At 41.9% G+C, this 19,292-nt stretch overlaps 1 long non-coding RNA gene across 3 annotated transcripts in view; it reads right to left on the minus strand.

Moving 5' to 3' along the window:
* LOC308596996 overlaps positions 1 to 19,292 on the minus strand; it is a 493,319-nt gene that overhangs the window by 17,076 nt on the left and 456,951 nt on the right. For all 3 annotated transcript variants that reach the window (XR_014012772.1, XR_014012773.1, XR_014012774.1), the window contains 2 exons: positions 15,095 to 15,221; positions 14,396 to 14,488 (listed from right to left, as the gene is read on the minus strand). This is a non-coding gene — a long non-coding RNA (uncharacterized lncRNA). The remainder of the gene's footprint in view (positions 1 to 14,395; positions 14,489 to 15,094; positions 15,222 to 19,292) is intronic.

Raw genomic sequence — 19,292 nt, forward strand, 5'->3', positions numbered from 1 at the left:
GTATTTGGTCTGATGCAGAGACCTGCATTAAAACCGTAAAGTGCCCAAGAGCAAGGTTATATCTTGAATGTAGTCTGGGTTACTTTAGTTCTATAAAAATGTTATTCTTTAAATAATGAGCATGTTGACCATTTAACTCAACAGTCCCCCCTCATACTTCATCAAAGGCCAATTAGCATAGTTAAGGTCATCCCAAAGGAAACTATTAAAACATAAATGTTTTTCATGTCTTCTAGTCTGGTATTTTTCTTACAGCAGTATATATCTCTTCAAAATTTCCTAATTAACAGTGATGTATTCCTCCTTCAGTCCTACAATTTGGGCATTTGCATATGATACATTTTTATATGAGATCTATTATTAAAACAATAACAGTGCTTTAAAGCTGCAAGAGTGCCTAGGATGTAGGTAAAAAGGAACCTGATAGTTGGTTCCCTGCAAGAACAATAGAAACTTACTCACTAAGGCTACTGTGCAATTCCCCATCACATCCTCCCCTCCTATGAAAATGGGTCGATTTATATATTTTTTATATTTTTGCATTTTCTGACCTTTAGCATGAGAGGCTGAGCTCAAGGAAAGATTTATGTACCGTATTTTTCGCTCTATAGGACGGACCCAACCATAGGACGCACCTTTTGTTAGAGGGGGAGAACAAGATAAAAAATTCTCCCCCTCTCTGCGCAGCGCCCCTTCAGCAAAGCGGTAGGAGAAACAGAGCCCCTTCCATTTATCCTCCCGCTTCGCTGAAGGGGTGCTGCACAGCTCTCCCTCTCCCACATTGCTTTCCCCTTCAGTGAAGGCAACCCGAAGACTCCGGAGCGCAGCGGGAACTTCAGGCGGCTACCTTGGAAGCCTGGAGAGCGAGAACTTGTGGGGCTGGCGGTGGGGGAGGCTCGGCTTTCCCCCACTGCCAGCCCCAAAGCGCAGGTCGGGGAGCAGCGGAAAGGCTGCGCGCAGCCTTTGCGCTGCTCCCCGGGCTTTTGGGGCTGGCAGGGGAAGCCTGGGTCCCCCCCCCCAGCCCCAGGGACCACACACTCGCTCCATAAGACGCACAGACATTTCCCCCTAGATTTTAAGAGGGGAAAAGTGCATCTTATGGAGTGAAAAATACGGTACTTAACTGCATGCAAAATCATCACATGAAGGATCATAGAATCAAGGAATTGCATAATTGGAAGGGACCACAGGGGTCATATAGTCCAACCCCCTGCAATGCAGGAATCTTTGCCCAATGTGGGGCTTGAACCCACAAACATGAGATTTTGCGTCTCATGATCTACCAGCTGAGCCATCCCTGGAACCAGGGAGTAGATGCTAGGCATGCAGTTCTGCTCCTATTGAAATAAATAGGACAACCAAGGCCACAATTCCAAACAGGTTTAAATGTTCTCAAGCTGATTGATTTCGGTGAGCTTATGTGCATTCAATATGTGCTGAGTTGAAGGTCCTAATTTATTATTTATTCATTTCCTCCCGTTTAGGAAACTTGGAAACCATTGCTTAAATAAAAACTTATTTAGATTCAAACTACAATATTAAGATTTTCCCAGTTGCTTTACCACAATGTTTCTTTCCTGTTCCCGCTGTGCTATATAACTGTGCTCTGGTCTTTTAAATCAGCCATTAAAAATATTAAAATCCATTCACTGCCTGCACTGATGTATTTGTGTGCCCGTCACAAACACCTCAAGGAATGGATTTGCCAAGTGAGTTAGCTAGAAGGAGCTGCTTGCTCCAGGTGACTGGCTAACAGAAGGGGTGGCTTAAATTAAAACGGACCTAGGGGTGTGCACGTTTCAAAAATCTGGGTGAAACAGATGTTTAAAAATGATATTCGGTAAACAATAAATTCTCTCTTTATGAATTCACATCACAGAGTATTTTTGAGTAAGTTCAAAAGAGGTTAGACTCTATGGATCTATTTCCAGAGGTTGGGGCACCAGCTCATTAAGGATAATAGAGCAGGCTTCCTAACTGCAAAAGGCACTGACTCAAATTTGTAATGATTTCACTTTCAAATTTCTTTTATCTCAGTTGCTGCTTCTTCAACAAATACAAGTGCTTGAGATATAATAAGCAGCCTAATGAGCATTGCAGCTGATTAGTAAAATACTGTAATACTTCCCCAGGCATGACACTTCCTCCCCAAAATTAAGTAAAACGGTTTTTCTCTTTTGCTCTGCTTTATTGCTAAACTGTGTGACCTCCCTTTAAAGTGCAAACCCAACTTGGCATGAGGACTGTGGGAAAGAGCAGGCTCTCATTAGGATACAACTTCATTTTTAAATGAGCTTTTAACTTCAATTTGCATATTCACCATAGTTTTACTCACGAAGACAAGGCACGGCGAGCAAGGTGTTTGCCGTTTGTAGCCGCCATTGTGGTGAAGTTGAATAATTTGACATTTTGGATTCAGTGGTCTTAAGAGGGGGTGGTCATTATTGGATATCAACATCTATTACTTGACTTTCTTTGAAATATGGTAAATGAACCCTGCTGCGAGGGGCGGGGGGAGGTTCTGCTCATTCTGGTGAGTGAAGCATGGCCTTCTTCCCCAAAGCCCTGCGCTGATGACACCACTGTTCTTCTCCTGAGCTCTACATAGCTTCTGCACATCCCTCATTATCGCTACAGGAGGATATTCTCAGGAAGACACACACTGTGGTGGCAGTCCTACACTAAGGGTGCGCATCGGCTCTCTGTGCAATAGTGAGGAGCATCAGGGAAATTCAGGTCATGATCTCATGTTCAGTGGTAGAGCACCTGTTCTGCAGAGTTTGTAGGACCTCAAGAGGTGGAGAGTTTCTGACTAATTTAATATGGACTATTCAAGGGTCCCTGAATACCTGTGATGGTGGTGGATGTTGAGAAATGGTTCTGGCTTGCAGATTTAAGCATTGTAAAGACTCTCGTTCAAGCAGAATTGGGAACTTTACTGGTAGTAAAAGAGAAAGAAAGGTCAAAACCATTATGCAAGTGAACTGGCTTTTATTGTCCAAGGCATTATGCTTAGGTATGTTATACTGTGTATTATAGTGAAAAACAGACGAATCCAAAAGGTCACCAGTTTGATCTGTCAGGAAATGGGTTTTCAGCCCAGCCTATTTCAGTCAGGCATTGATTATACAAGCAACACCTATCAAGTAATATTTTTTGTGTGTGTGTGTGTGTGTGTGTGTGTGTGTGTGTGTGTGTGAGAGAGAGAGAGAGAGAGAGAGAGAGAGAGAGAGAGAGAGAGAGAGAGAGAGAGAGAATCAGAGCCCTAGCAGTGTAAGATCATAGTAACTGCTTTGTGGGATCAGACTTATGCTCCATGTGATCCAATGCTCTTTTTGCCACAAAGTCTAGCCCTGTGCCATGGAAAACTCGCCTTTGCAAGCCATGATACAATAGCATAAACATCCAGCAATCAGAGGCAGGCTGCCTCAAGCCATAGAGACTCATAACTAACCATAACGTCCAATTTCTAGACATCTTTGTTGCTTGAAAGAAGTGGCTAATTGTAGGGAAAGAATACCTTCCTGGCTTCAGCTGATGGCTACTAAAGGATTAGAAAGGTTCAGAAAAAGACAACGAAAATGATCAAGGGTTGCAATGAGGAAAGGTTACAACATTTGGTGCATTTGGTTAAGAAGGAAGAAGGGGTAATATTTTATGCATGGTGTGGACAAACTAGAATTTGGAGCAATCCAATGCAGCCTAGTGTTGGAAGATTCAAGGCAGACAAAAGTACTTTGTCACACAATGCATAGCTAAAACTTTGGAATTTACTTCCACAAGATGTTGTGACAACTGTCAATTTGGATGGCTTTAAAAGAAGGCTAAATTAATGGTCACTTAGTGCTTGATAACTTCCCATGGGCATCTGGTTGGCCACTGTGAGAACAAGATGCTGGATTCGATGTGCTTTTGGACTGATCCAAAGGATAATAATAATAATAATAATAATAATAATAATAATAATAATAATTTATTGTTTGTACCCCGCCCATCTGGCTGGGTTTCCCCAGCCACTCTGGGTGGCTTCCAACAAAGATTAAAAATACATTAAAATGTCACATATTAAAAACTTCCCTGAACAGGGCTGCCTTCAGATGTCTTCTAAATGTTAGAAGACATCTGATGGGAGGGCGTTCCACAGAGCGGGTGCCACTACCGAGAAGGCCCTCTGCCTGGTTCCCTGTAGCTTTGCTTCTCGCAATGAGAGAACCGCCAGAAGGCCCTCGGCGCTGGATCTCAGCGTCCAGGCAGAACGATGGGGGTGGAGACGCTCCTTCAGGTATACCGAGGCCATTTAGGGCTTTAAAGGTCAACACTAACACTTTGAATTGTGCTCGGAAACATACTGTGTTTTTATTAGAAGAAAGCAGACAAATGGTAGAATTGGTTTTGTATAGAATTCACACACAAAATTTTCATAAAAGATCCAGTGGGCACAGTCAGGGAAGTTTCTCAAGTAGCTGATAGAGTACATTTTGACCTGAATGAGTTAAAAAAATGCTCTTGGTGTGGTATGCAGTGTAAAAAAGTCACTCATTCAGATATTATGGCTTGATGTATGGCGATTATGATTTGAGATGGGGCAGACATGCATTTTCCCACTCCTGAATATGGGGTCAAGGATGTTCAGTAGATACATTTACATCTGGACTCCCCTCACTCTGTATATATGCATTAGGAGGGGAAACGGGTATCAGAAAAAGTCCACAGAAGGAGATTGTAGAGAGGCAGTCACCCCTTTTCATAACAGAAGAAGGGGAGCCTGGGCACGTGAAAGCTTCTGGATCACAGCACATATATAAATTCACACAGAGTTCTTTGTACTGATGTACATTATATGAAACATCTGTGGTTCTCAACCAAACATAGTAGCACGCAGTATCTCAAGGGCCTTGTCCTCTAATTCAGCTTTTGGCTCTCTTTCATTTTGAGTTTGAAGACGGATTGCTTTACAAGGTAAAACAGCCTGCAGGGAATAGCAATTTCCTTTTCCTTGTGCAACAAAATAAATGTAACTTTTAAAACTGTTTATCTTTGATCAAAAATCTATTACTTAGCACACTAAATAAACAGCCCTGTAATTTGTCATAGAATTCATTGCTTCCTGTGGCTATTTTTAGTGTTTTTACATTTGCTGGTCAATTGGTAATGAGAGCTGATAGCCATGCCATTTGTTTCTTATTTTTGCAATGATCTCAGAGAGAGAGAGACAGAGAGAGGGAGAAACATTTTGAAATATGAGCTGTACTTTAATGTAACGGATAAACTGCTATGCTGCCAGGAATTTACCCAACATCCCCGCTCAGTAATCATGGAAACTCCAGTAATAACCATAACCCACAACCCACACACAATAATGCACAAAACCACATGGAACACATAGGTTACATTTCTGTGGCAACATCTCCCCACAGCCTGCATGGCATTCCTGGAGCATGTTAAAGCAATGGCTGAATCATGTTAAGGCATTGTTTTATGAAAATGAACATATTGTAAATTTATGTAACCTTTTAATATCCCCCCCTTTTGCTGCTTGGATTTTTATACTTTAGTAAAAACTGTTTGCCTATTGCCAGAGCACATCCTCAGTTGCATTTGCAAACCCTCTCCTTCCCCAATCCTCTGATGGTTAAAGGAATGGAGGAACACCAATGCTCTTTCATCATCATCATTAACAACATATTCATTCACTCATTCATTTAGAAAGATTTATAAATCACTTAAACAAAAATCTCTCTAAACGGTGCACATACTATTTTTCTGTTTTTACAATTACATTCCTGGCTACCACAGCATTTGATTTTTCACCCAAAGTCAAGGTAGAGGATGTGAAAGAGGAACTACCGTATTTTTCGCTCTATTGGATGCACCGGACCACAGGACACACCTAGTTTTTAGAGGGGGAAATCAAGTGAAAAAATATTATTCCCTGCCCCCCAGCCCCAAAGAGCAACGGACAGGCTGCACACAGCCTGTCTGGTTCTCCCAGAGCTTCTTGGGGCTGTGGGGGAAGCCCGGGTTCCCCCCCCCCCAGCCCCAAAGAGCAAAGAAGCCAAGACAGCGAGCGGGATCCATAGCCGCACAACCTCTCCAGCCAGGAGCTAAACCTCTCCAGCGCGGCTAAAGAAGAAGACAAGGCAGCGAGCGTGATCCATCCCACTTGCTGCCTTGGCTTCCTCTTTAGCCTTGTGCAGCAACTTTAGCCTTGCGCAATGGGATGGATCGCGCCCGCTGTCCACCGGGGCTGGACTAGATGACTCCTGGGGTTCCCTTCCAACCCTGCAATTCTATGACCTCGGAAGGTGTTGGGAGTCTCCAGCACTGGAGGCTTTTAAGCAGCAGTTGGGGGACCATCTGCCTGGCGTTCTTTAGCTGTGATTCCTACATTGTGAGGGGCCTGGGCTAGATGACCCTTGGGTGGCCCTCCCAACTCTATACAGTCCTACAGTTCTGCGGCAGGAGATCCACAGCCACTTCACACAATGCCCACTCCCAATTTTCATCGGAGAGACATGTGGCTTCAGTGTCTAGGTAGGTACCCCCCTACCTGCCACTCTTCCCCCACCCCACTTAAGCTGAGGGAATTCCTGCCCAGAGAAGCTCCCAGGTGAGGCAAGGATTAAGATCTACCTCTGGTGGATTGCGCTCGCTGCCCTGGCTTCCTCTTTAGCCTTGCGCAGCCTCCCCCCTGCTGGAGAGGTTGCGCAAGGCTTTTCTAGAGGAGGGAGAAGGGACTGACTGGCCATGTCAGTCCCTTCTCCCTCCTGGGGAAAAGCCTGCAAGAGCCGTGCGAAGCTTGTGTGTGGCTCTTGGGGGCTTTTTCTGCCTGCCTCCCCCCTGCATTCGCTCCATAGGATGCACAGACTTTTCCCCTTAGTTTTTAAGACGGAAAAAGTGCGTCCTATGGTGCGAAAAATATGGTACATTCCATCACATGTCTCAATGACTACCAGTCTTACCTTTTTACCTTTAAACAGGTAAACTACCAGTAAAATAGGTAAACATGCCAAAGAATCTGGAGACACAAAGTTGGAGAAGCCATTTCATGAAGCTTCATAAAACTCAGTTTAGATGGGATCTAGATTAAGTGATTGCAGATTATGAAGAAGAAATGAATTTTCCCCTGAACTGGCAATGGCAACCATATGGGATGGAAACAGGTAACAAAGGGTGTGGCGTAACCTTTTGTGCCATATAATGAGATAAGTGTATGTCAGACACTTCAGTGTGGTTTTTGAAATACTCCACATGCTTTAGTCTCTCTGCTTTTTCTCTTCCTCTTTTTTGGGACACATTATAGATGATGTGAGCCTCTTAGGAGTGTTAGGCTATAGAGGATCACGTTCCCAAGAAAGCAGTTTTGCTAACTAACCATTAGAGCCTTTCTAAGCCCACACAGCTATAATTCTTCATTCTTCCTTGGCACAAATAAGTCTCACTTCAGAAAGTGAAGCAAGACCCTAATAATATCTGAAGTCCCCTGACAATTTTATATGTTCTGTCAGAAGAACTGAATTTATTTGCACTCACCTGTAGAAATGGATACAGCAACCTTTGCTTAGTGAATCCTTGGCATGGGGTTTATTCTTTCAGTTTGTTAGTTTATATCACTGATCTGTGGAGACCTTGCTGGTTTGGTTAACTATAATCCAATGCCTCCCTTCTTTAAAACAGCCTGAACAGCATCAGTTAGAGTGACCCCTGGATTTGGGGGTGATGTCCAACATTGAGAATTTTAGTACAAATAAACAATGAAAGAAAATGTTTAACTCATCTTGGTGACTTTTTAATCTTTGATGCATCAATAGTATTTATTTTATTAACTAAATCTGTATACCGCCCTATACCTGCTGATCTCAGAGCAGTTCACATTTTAGAAAAAGAAACATGTTTGTGGGGGACACACATAACAGATGTGTAGAATTATTCATGGTGTTGAGAAAATAAAAAGATACTGAACTGGCCTCAGATACCAATAAGCTTCTTTGTTTTCGTGTGTGCTGACTTCTGCAGTACTACATAATTAAAAAAAAAAGTTGGAAAAGTAATTTGTGTTATTGATTAGAATCATATCATAGAATCTTAGAGTTTGTTGACCAAGGGTCATCTAGTTCAACCACCTGCAATGCAGGAATCTCAGCTAAAGCATCCATGACAGACGATCATCCAATGATTTCTGACCATGGGATCACACACAGTAGCTCCTTAAGCTTTTTGAAACTGGCCTTCTTAAAGTCCAGAGTGCATGTCTGACTACACAGCTTCCCCTTGTGTCTGTATCATGAAACTCAGGAGAACATGATCACTTGCTCCCAAGTTTCTGAGTACAGTGGTACCTCAGGTTACAGATGCTTCAGGTTACAGACTCCTCTAACCCAGAAACAGTACCTCGGGTTAAGAACTTTGCTTCAGGATAAGAGCAGAAATTGCACAGTGGCAGTGCAGCAGCAGTGGGAGGTCCCATTAGCTAAAGTGGTACTTCAGGTTAAGAACAGTTTCAGGTTAAGAACAGACCTCCAGAAAGAATTAAATTCTTAACCAGAGGTACCACTGTACTTCCACTTCCATCAATTGGTTTCTCCCGATTGGTGAGGATCAGGTCCAAGTTGCTTCTTCCATCCTCTGGAAAATGAAATTGTCGGCAAGACAATGGAGGAAATTGTCAGACCTTACATTCTTGGCAGAGTTTGTGTCCCAACAGATATCGAGGAAGTTGAAGTCCTCCATAATTACTATATCTCTCCTTTTGAATGTTTGGTAAGCTGCTCAAGTAAGGCATCATCCAAGTCTTCAGCCTGGCTTGTCGGTCTATAGCAGACACCCACAGTAAGGTCACTGTTGATTCCCTCTCCTACAATTTTTGCCCATATACTCTCAATCTGCTTTCCATCCTCCAGGTCATGGATTTCTTCACAGTGTGCACATCCTTTACATATAATACCAAAATAAAGGTTGATTAAAATAAAGGTTGATCATAAACTCACACACAACACATCTTCAATATGCAACACACAAACTAACATTGCTTCAGAGATAACACAGTATGATTTTTCAATACAAGACCCCCACCTGCGTGTCATGAAAACGGCAAAAGCTGTATAGAAACAGCTCTTGAGATTGTCAGATCTGAAGGACACAGAGAAAAAGCAAATAAGACAAGCCATTCCTTAAGTTTACTCTAGCCACAAAACTCTGTAGGTCAAAGGAATAATTTCATCACTCAGTGCCACTTGGGAAATGTGAAATATGGGGAAGACTTACTAGTTACTAAAGCCATACATTAAAATAGGTGGAAGGGGAAAAAATGAATAATATATGCATCCATGTGGTAAACTGAACATCTATCAAACCTTGAGTTTGCTAATCACTGTGTTTGTTGAGAAGAACAGCAAGCTGGATTGAACAAAAGCATTCACAATATATAACAAGTGTGTCAGCCTGCCATTCACACATACTCTTTATATTGATAATACAACTTTTATTATATAATACCCTTAAACCAATTATGACTTCAGGTGCTGTCCATAAAAGTAAAGCAATAAACTTAATAAACTTAATAAACTTAAAATCCATTTAAATCACATATTTGGCTGAGAATTATAAATGTTGAGTAATCAAATAATGAGAAAACCAATAATGAGCATGCATGTGTGAATTGGTGCATAGTTACTTATATCTTGTCAATAATCTTCTCTGATGAGAGTACAACTGACTAGCAGGCACAAGTGTATAGACTCACTGCACTTGATAAGTGTAGCTTGTCACATCCGTGTGAGCAGCAAACAAAGGTACCCAAAAAACTTTTCAAGCAGGCATCTGGGTTTTCCAGCTGTGCCTTCTGCAGAGGGTCATGTGTCCAGATTGTCAGGATTAATTTTGCACCATTTTCCATTCCCCTTGCTGTCTTTGTCATGAAAATGAGAAAGCATAATGAGGAGAACATGAGAGGTATTAATAGTCTGTGCTAACTGATTCCATGTCAAAGATAATGGTCACATATCACAGAATGGTGCATTTAACCAGTCTCAAAACCAACACAGGCACGAGGGCTGAAAATGGCATCATGTAATTTCACTGTCACAACCACTTAAAAAAGATTCAGATGCAGTCCTCCCCTCTGTATATAGCCACTGAGGAAGAAGAAGCAAATATTCCAGTGCAAAGAATTCTCTATTTTGATGAAAATCATTGAATCATAAGCCATGAAATATTTTTCCCGTGAAGTATTTCCTTAGAAGATCCAGGTACAGGGGATGTAATTGCATTGACAGATCTTTAGTTTCTTGTGGTATGAGCTTCCTGACGTAAACATATCCAGGTATGGTTAAAAAGAGGTTTAGGGATTCAGAGGTTTACTCTTGCCCTGCAATGCTCTTCTAAAATGCTTACCGAGCTGACAGGCCTGGTATGAAGACAGTTGCATAACTCTTTTCTTCTGCCTGCCAGGTTGGAAAAGCAAAACTCTTGCTGATTCATTCATCCACAACACTAGACGCTCCTACTTTTTAAAGTCTTTAAATAGTTCTGGAGGCAGTAGAACTGGTGTCTGGATGACTTGGCAATCACTTTGTTTTAATAATTGCTGTTTTCAAAATGGACGGATTCTTAACCCCTGTCCTACCCACCGGCCAAAATTTTTTCCTTTAACAATCATCCACCTGCCAGTCTAGAATCCTCATGGGGAATTTAAAATGGAAGGATAAAGTGTGGAAGCAGCTAGCTGTTTGTGTGAACATAAACCTGGCTCTTGTAGTAATTTTATTGCCTTATGTTTCCCCACTCTTGTCTAAAAATTCACTAGCAAGTAGACCTGAGATGCCATGATTTGTGCTGCATTAAGCCTCAGCTAATATCCTGAAAACAAACAAACAAACAAACAAACAAACAAACAAAAACAATTTTCTGAGGCTTTTTTGAGGATTACTTCTGTTCTTCATGGCATACCATGAAGTGATTATGTGCTTCATTGTCATAATACCCTGTGAGATAGATATGTAATATTGCCACCTCTCAGATGGGTAAATGAGGGTGAGAAGAAATAGCTTGGCTTAAAACATACAGAGAGCTATGGCTGAGCAACAAGGATTTAAACCTGGGTCTTCCCAAATTCTAGCATTCTAACCATTCTGACCCACCCAAATCCAATAACTTGGAACTTGTTGCTGTAATGCAACCAGGGACTCAAACCAGGGACCAGGCATCTTACTCTCTACAGTCCACCAGAGCAGCTGACAGGTAGAGGGAGCTGTTGCTCTGCTGCAGTACACAGAGAATAGCAGGAGACGGGCACTGTAGCCAGGTGTTCTAGAATTCCAATACAGTCCTGGCTATTATTTTATTTCCACAAATTTCAATACCACTGACATTAAGAAATAATATCATAGTGGTGAACAGCACAACCCTCCCCAATATAATTACACTCATGAATAAAATACAAAATGCATCACAAATCATTGGATCATAGATGATAGATAGATAAATAGATAAATAGATAGATAGATAGATAGATAGATAGATATAGATAACTTGTTGCTTCATCTGAGCAACTCATTGCTAAAGTCTGCTGTGTACTTGTCTGCAGAGCAACTGGCCATGTGCTGAATTCATTCACACACATCAGAGTAGAAGGCAAAGAACTGTGTGAAGTACATTTGTCTGAGTCCCACCCTTTTCCAGGAGTTAATTCCTGTGTTTTTTTCCTGGGGGTATGCATACCCCTAAATATTTTGTGAATCTTTGTACTTTAGTCCATTTACTTTATTTGTTTTTCCTGATTTTCTTGAGTCAAAATGAGAGCACCCGTAAACATTTTCAAAGAAAAAAATCACTGATTAATTCTACTGTGAAATATGGATAATGGAATATTCCCCCAAGGCACTGCCACAAACTGTGCACTTTCCCTCCATCTGATGAAAGATCCAAGAAAGTCCAGGAGTGCCTAGTATGTCTCACAATTCTGAAACATACATATTCTGGGCATACTTATATGTTGCTCAGCTGTTCTTCATTGTGAAGGACACCGTTTCAGTTCTGTGTTTATTATTTACTTATATGCCACTTATCTGCAAAAATGGCTTTCAAAGCTGTTACATGTTTCTGTCATTGGTTTTGTAAGATCTCTTCCCATGGTGACAGCTAATCTTACAGATTAAATAAATCTCACGCAAGATTGACCAGGATAATACCCCCAATAGATATCTCCAAAGAGATAAGAGTAAGATTCCACAGAACCATAACATTGTCAAAGTAGAGATGATGGTCATAAGAATGTGGCCTGTCTAGTTTTCAATTGAACACACTTCTAAAATCCTCTGCAAAAAAAAAGCTTCAGTAAAATAAATAAAAATTATTGAAAGGAAGGTTGACGCCTGCAATGTTAGCTCAAAAGCTGTGAATAGTTCCTGGCCTATACGTGATGGAAGAGCCTTGCCATGTTCTAAGGCAAGAGGTGGGCAACCTGTGGCTGTCCAAATGTTGTTGGATTACAGATCCCATTGGTGGTGTTGGGTTCTGCAGATTGTCCATGTCCTAAAAAATGTGCATTAGGATATTTAGAAAGGAGGGAGTCAAAATAACATCTCAACTCCTGCTGGAATATTATTTATACTATTGGGCAAATGAATCACATCGTGACTCATCTCCCAAAACATCGTGACAAAAATAAATAAATAACAAATAGATGAAAAAACAGCCCATCTCCTTTCTCAGAAACCTGATGAAGGCCGTTTCAAAGGAAACAAATGTCAGCTGTGTGCATGTGTGTGTGTGTGTGTGTGTGTGTGTGTGCTTGAGGCTCATTCCTATGAATAGATGGATAATTTTAAAATACCCTTAAGGCTTCAAAGACGATTAACAAGTGATTTACCCCCCCACCCCCTTTGATGATGCAAATGGTGACGATGACAGCTTTGTTTTCTCCTAGGTTGGGAGGGAAAGGCTGGTAGTAGGTACAATTAATTCAGCGCAAGTTGTTTAATGCAGTCCTCACAACTTTCGCGAGATCTGCCAAGAGATCCAGGCAGAAGATTGGCTTGGGTTCCTCAAGCAGCTGTTCAGCTTCCCACTTTGCTAGAGGTACATTGTCGCAGTAAGCAGCTGCTGAGAGTGTGGGAGAGAGATACTGTCAAGTCGAAGCAACAGCAGCACTCAGAATTGAAAGAACATCAATAGCAACAGCTCGAGAAGATGAACAGAGGGCAGTAAACAGCCTGCAAGAGTCAGCATAGGCAGGGCCAGCCAAAGACATATGCTACCTGAGGACAAGATGGCACCTCTCCCATTCCACATAAAAAGTAGAGCTGACTGGCAGTTAATGCTGGTAACACAACAGAGTCCTCTACTATACCTGAGGGTTCACATAGTTCTCTCCAGTGTCTGCCTCTTACTATCTGCTGCCTGAGGCAGTTGCTGCACTCTGTCGAATGGTAGGGCTGGCCCTGTTCATTGGCACAGATCATAGAATCATGGCCTTTTAAGCCACCTTTTCCAACTCCTCTGATCAATGCAGGAAATCCAGAACTAGACCATTTCCAACAGATGGCTATCTGGCTTCTGCCATAAGACCACCAGCAAGGGAGAGCCTTCCTTCCTTCAGATAACTAGTTTCCTTGTCAAACTGTGCTTATGCTTAAGGGGTTTCTCATGACGTTCAGCCCAAATCTACCCCCCCCCGTAACTTTGGATCAAGTCCTGCCTCCTGGAGCAGCACGGAAGAATCTTTGCCCTGTTCTATGTGATGCCCCTTCAGGGATTATATATCTTCTCTTGATGTCATCATCTGTGCTAGCCATGGTAGAGCTAATGAGCTGTATGCAGAAGGTCCAAGGCTTCAGTCTAATGTATCCTGCGACCTGAGAAACTTGCCATTTTAAATATTCCATGTGTCTGACTAGAATGGCAGACTCCATATCATGATGCTCAGCCAGTCGTGTATCAAACCTGCATCTGTTTTACTCCATGGGTGTGTCTGAGAGGAAAAAGTCCAGCTATCTCTACCCTACTTCTCACCTTGTATAGGTAAAGTCTTGTGTTAATTGCATCTTCCTGCAGCATCCTCTGCTCATGTGGGACCCCCTTCCCTTATTTGTCAATTGCTCCTCCAGCTGTCACTCACAATCACTCCAATTAAATAACATAAAAATGGCACCATGCCTATAGATTTCATCAACCACCAGCAGCTGCAGTGACCCTAGGGGTAAGCTTTTGATATGTCACTTTGCCTAGTACAGGACTAGTTAGACCAGTGTTTTTCTTTCCCACTGGATTGTGAGAGACTCTGGCACAGCCTTTGCAGCATAACATCCTCCAACAGAACTTGGTAGAATAATCACCATAGCATCATAGCAGCGGCTTTTCAAATATTGCTTTCAGTAGCTGCACTGTCATGCCTTACCTCTCAGTGTTTTATGCCCATGTTGATTCAAATGTCCAATGAAGTCCAACATTCGGTTTCAAAATTACGAGATTCTTCAAGCTGTTAACAATTCTGAAAAGGTACAGATTCAGGCATTATAAATCCCCACATATCTGAGAAAAACAGAAACAAAAATAGAGGAAGAAAACCTGAAGTAAGACATGTAACTATAGGGATGGTAATAAATTAGAAAGGGAATTCAATTCTTGCTAAGGTTTGGCACTTGAATAACAAATCCAACACTTCAATAACGTCACTTACATTCTTTGTGAAGGGTCTGGCATCATAGATTATTTACTACCTGCACATCTGTATGATAAATAATAGCTTAGGAGTTCTATTTTTTCTGCTACTTCAATTAAAGTGTTTCTTTAAAAATATCCTCAATGCAATTTTAAGGCAGGAGATGTGAGCTTGCTTCTAAATCACTGAAGCAAAAGAAATTCATCCAACGGTTAGGTTTCCCAAATCAGTAGTAATGGCGGGCTTTCTGTTGATAGTTATGTGGTTCATAGTACAGATTTTTGTTTAATATGCATCTTCATCAGAGTCAAACACATAGGTGCTCCCCTCTTAACTAGTTTTTAAAATACTTGTTATAATACATGCAATACTTCTCATTTGTCACTAGGTGTCACTATAGCATCACCTACACTCTAGGAGAAAAATAAGCATTACCTTCATAGGAACCACATGGATAACTCCCTGGAAAACTGTCCATCCTTAATAATGCTCTATGACAGTTAGAGAGAAATCATCTGTGTTCCATTTGTGGAGCCTGCATTGTGTTCATACAAACAACAACCTTGAAAGAAAGTCAAATAGAATTACGATGTGAGTATAAGAGAATTTTACGATCACATGGGTCTAGGATAGTGCAAATGTATGCTGTAATATAAGTCCTGCAATTTGGCCACGTATTATCATTGCTGTGAGAAAACTGTCAGCAGAATTTTAAGAAGGGACAATAATATTCTTTCTCTTCTAAAAAGCATCAACATACTGAGTAATCAAGAGCTATCTACTCTGAAATGTGTGGCTTACAACAAGCTCAAAAAGTGGAGGGAATTAAACCTTGAAGGTCTAGAGGGGATGCTGAATTTCAAGCTGCTGAAATCCAAAGCCAGCATTTACAGCACTGAGCAATGGTTCTAGGTCAACGTAGCTCAAGCTGTTCAAACACCCACTAGAATATTTTGTTTCCCATCGGTGTGCAAACAGGAAGTTGAGAAAAAAGGAAGTTGAATGAACCAATTTCTATAGCTCACTGCAAGCCTTGTGTGTAGAAAGCCCACAGGATTTTGCAGCCTGCCAAATACTGTGCCTGTGTTTCATTTTTCCCCTGGTTTTGTTTGGATAATAATTTACAAACACTGAGATGAGTTTACCATATAGAATGGCAAATTAAAATAATCAGAACAAAAACAGCTTCTGTGATATAATTTGTAGGGAACAGATCGAGTAAATGATGGAGCTTAAATAAAGCATAGCACCTGGTAATTTTATAACTTTTAGGAAACCGGTGTGTATGGGCAGGAAAACAGTAGGTCTCGTTCTGTTTTATCTAGCACGATATATTGAATGAGGGGTGCTCCACTTGGTCTGTTTTTATTTCAGCAAGATGCAGCTTTCTGTGAAAGTGGTAAGAACTGAATGCGTGGCAAAAAAGCCATCTGATGGTTTCACTGAGACCCCAGATGGCAGCTCATCTTGAAGTTATGACAAAATATTTAAAAGTGGATTGAGCGGTGGTATCGGGCATAATGAGCATCAGGGCCGTTTCCCCCTACATTTCAAGTTTCATACATAGGACGCAGCCTTATGGTGAGCCTTATACTGGTCCATGTAGCTCAGTATTGTCCAATGACTGGCTGCAGTTCTCCAGGATTTCAGGGAAGGGGAGGTGTGAAGAACTGAACCTGGGACCTTCTACATGCAAAGCAGATGCTCTACCACTGAACTATGGCCCTTCCCAGTAAGCTGCCTTTCAGCATGAACACTGGATTTGATCCAACGTATCCCTTCTTCCAAAGGAAGAACTCTTCCTCTGCTAGAGACATCCCACTGGAGCAGGTTGGTTTCTGATGACACATTTGCTGTGTAGCCATTTATAATTGGTATCCTGATAAACTGGTGTCTCTCCATGTAGTGAAGGGAGGCTCGGAGGCCTGGGCAGGCCGGGTTGTCCTCTTATATACCTGCTGGGATTGACAAGTCATCTGACCCTCACCTGAATCTCATAGCTCTCTTGTAGCTGCCTCTGATTAGTTATCATTTAACTCTTGGAAATAATTGGGGGAAATAATTATCATCACATGTCATGTGCATGGAACTTGCCGAACCAATTAACCAACTAGAAGGATCACTGTTAATAGCACCAGTTTTCCTGTAACTTGATATTGCTGGATAGTTTTGATGATCTGCAAAAGCATTTTTAGTTTGCTTTCTGTTGCTACCCTAGAAATTTTCTATATTAGTGCCACTTTGTTTTCTACGATTCCTTGCAAATGAAGGAAAACAACTTTTCTGCTTGTATATGTTGATAATATAATTTTGGTTACTGAGGACAAACAAGATTGTACAAAAACAAGATTGGGTGCAGGCCTGGCCAGGACATAGGCATCCTGACTGTGACAAAGGTGACCTGTGTGCTTGTTTGCTTGATTAACAGCTGTTGGGAACTTCAAGGTCCCTGCTCTCCCTTCTTATGGTCTTTGTACTGGACCTGAAGACTCTAATAGAGAGCATTCCATGTCAAGAAGGAGGGCAAGTGGGTACTCTATCAAATGACAGGGCAGGAGTTACACGGAGCAGGGCCTTTTCACTGGTGGTGCCGATTGTATGCTTCCCTCTTCCCAGACCTGCTCTCTTTTGGCTTGTATTTTGGAGCTTTATAATTTAGGAAGACTTTGGAAGAACTGGTTAACAAGTCTTATCAGTTGCTGACGTATGAACGGATTTTATTTGCTTTGCTTCTGGTGCACCAGGGTTTCCACCAGCATAATAGAGTTGGCCAGGATGCCGGGAGGGATACGATTTACAAGCTTTCTCCATTATCTGCACAGCAGGGGGTGTTCAGTCAACAGTGCAAAGGCTGAGCTGAAGCATTCCCTGATGGTTACCTGCTTTCAGCAATAGGGGTCGTTGTTTGGTAGTACCCAATTGGTTAGCTGTCAGATTCTAGAGCTCCCTATTGGTGGCTCTTAGGTAATTTACAAAACACAGAGTCCATTCATAAAACACAGTTTTCATTCATAAAGCAGTAACATAAATCACCATTGCTACATATAGGGTGTATATATCAGCAGTTGAATGTACAATTTTATGGCCATGCTGTAGTGTAGTACTTATGCGACTGTGAATAAAAGGTGGCTGGGCTCATTGGCTTGGGTTTTTTTTTTGGGGGGGAGAGGTGTCAAAACTGATTTCCAATAAGTGCCCCCCCCCTTTATTTCCATAATAAGTCCTTGAGTTTGTACTCTGAATGGTGACACCAGGGACCTAGAAGTTACAGGGCTTGTCAGTCCAACCTCTGCACAGTCTCATCAGGGATGACCTGAAGGCAATTGGAGCAATTGGGCCAACTTGGGCCCCATGGGCTGCTCCTAAGGGGGCCCCTGCACCAGGGCAATCTAGATGGATTTTATTTTGCAGACTTTGGCTGTGAACTGGAGCCCTACAAAAAAATAAATAAATAAAGTTGCGCCCCACTGCTACAAATTGGGTCCCACTGGCTAGCCCTGAGTCTCATAGTTGCTGGGCCTGAGTTGCCCTGCCCTTTCATGAAGTCTTGGGTTGGCAATTTTGGGAGAGGGAAGGCTGCCCACTGGGGAGTGGAAGGGCTGGCGAGGCCCCCTAGATTTAGAGGCCCTAGGCTTCAGCCTACTTAGCCTATACATAAATCCGGCACTGCTCAGCACAGTGCGGCTATGATCTGAAACCACCCTAAAACAGCTCCCATATATTTGAGGAGATGTCAGTTGACTATATTGGGAGTTCTATGGGAGTTCTAGGCAATTTATGGACAAAGACACCAGTCCCTTCTTGCCATCGCTGGAAAGGTCTTGTCATCCCATATGGGGAAAAGTTTGGTCTGCTTAAGCTTGGTTTGGTAAAAAGAGAAAGGGTTCCCCCCCCCTCTGAGATGAGAGATGTCTGCTATCAAGAGGTCTACAACAAATCTGATTTAAGCAAATGTGTGTGGGGGTTTTTCGAGTCTTAACCTGACACTTTGGCTTTATGAAATGGTGGAGGTATTACAGCAAACACAGACCAGTCACTCACAGAAACAGGAGTGTCTTGTGGGGGGAGGCAGTTTGGTAACCCATGCCAACTTTATTTAGGCTGGCAATCAAAAAGCACAGATCAGGCCCTCTGCCAGCCCATGCTGGCTGTGAGAGTAGCTAGGGATCCAACTGGTTCAGGATTTCATTCTGGATCAGGGAGTATTTTAATGTTGTTGTTTTTTTAAAAAAAGAATTATTTAAATTATGAAGTTTCCCATGCCATCTTGTGATATTTTAAATTCTGTGTTAGTAAAAACATCACGGTGCATAAAATATTCTACATACTGGGATATAGGATGATGTTCTGAAGATAATTCATATTGTACCATGGTGATGCCAACTGCCTTAGTTTGTAACTGTTTCTATGAGTGCAATATATTTCTCTAAATACCATTGGCTCTTCCACAGCTCACTCTACAGAGGCCTTCTAGATTAATATATGTTCTTTAATAAAGACACTATCATGCAGAATTTAAAAATAATTCTCTGTTTCCTTACAAGCTCGGCTGCAGAGTAATGGAATCTGGAGACAACAGAAGTCTCAACATCGCCATCTCTTGGAGACTCTTAACATTTGTTTTAGCCCCTGT

Source organism: Podarcis bocagei, assembly GCF_964188305.1.
Source record: "Podarcis bocagei genome assembly, chromosome: 11".
Classification (NCBI taxonomy): Eukaryota; Metazoa; Chordata; class Lepidosauria; order Squamata; family Lacertidae; genus Podarcis; species Podarcis bocagei.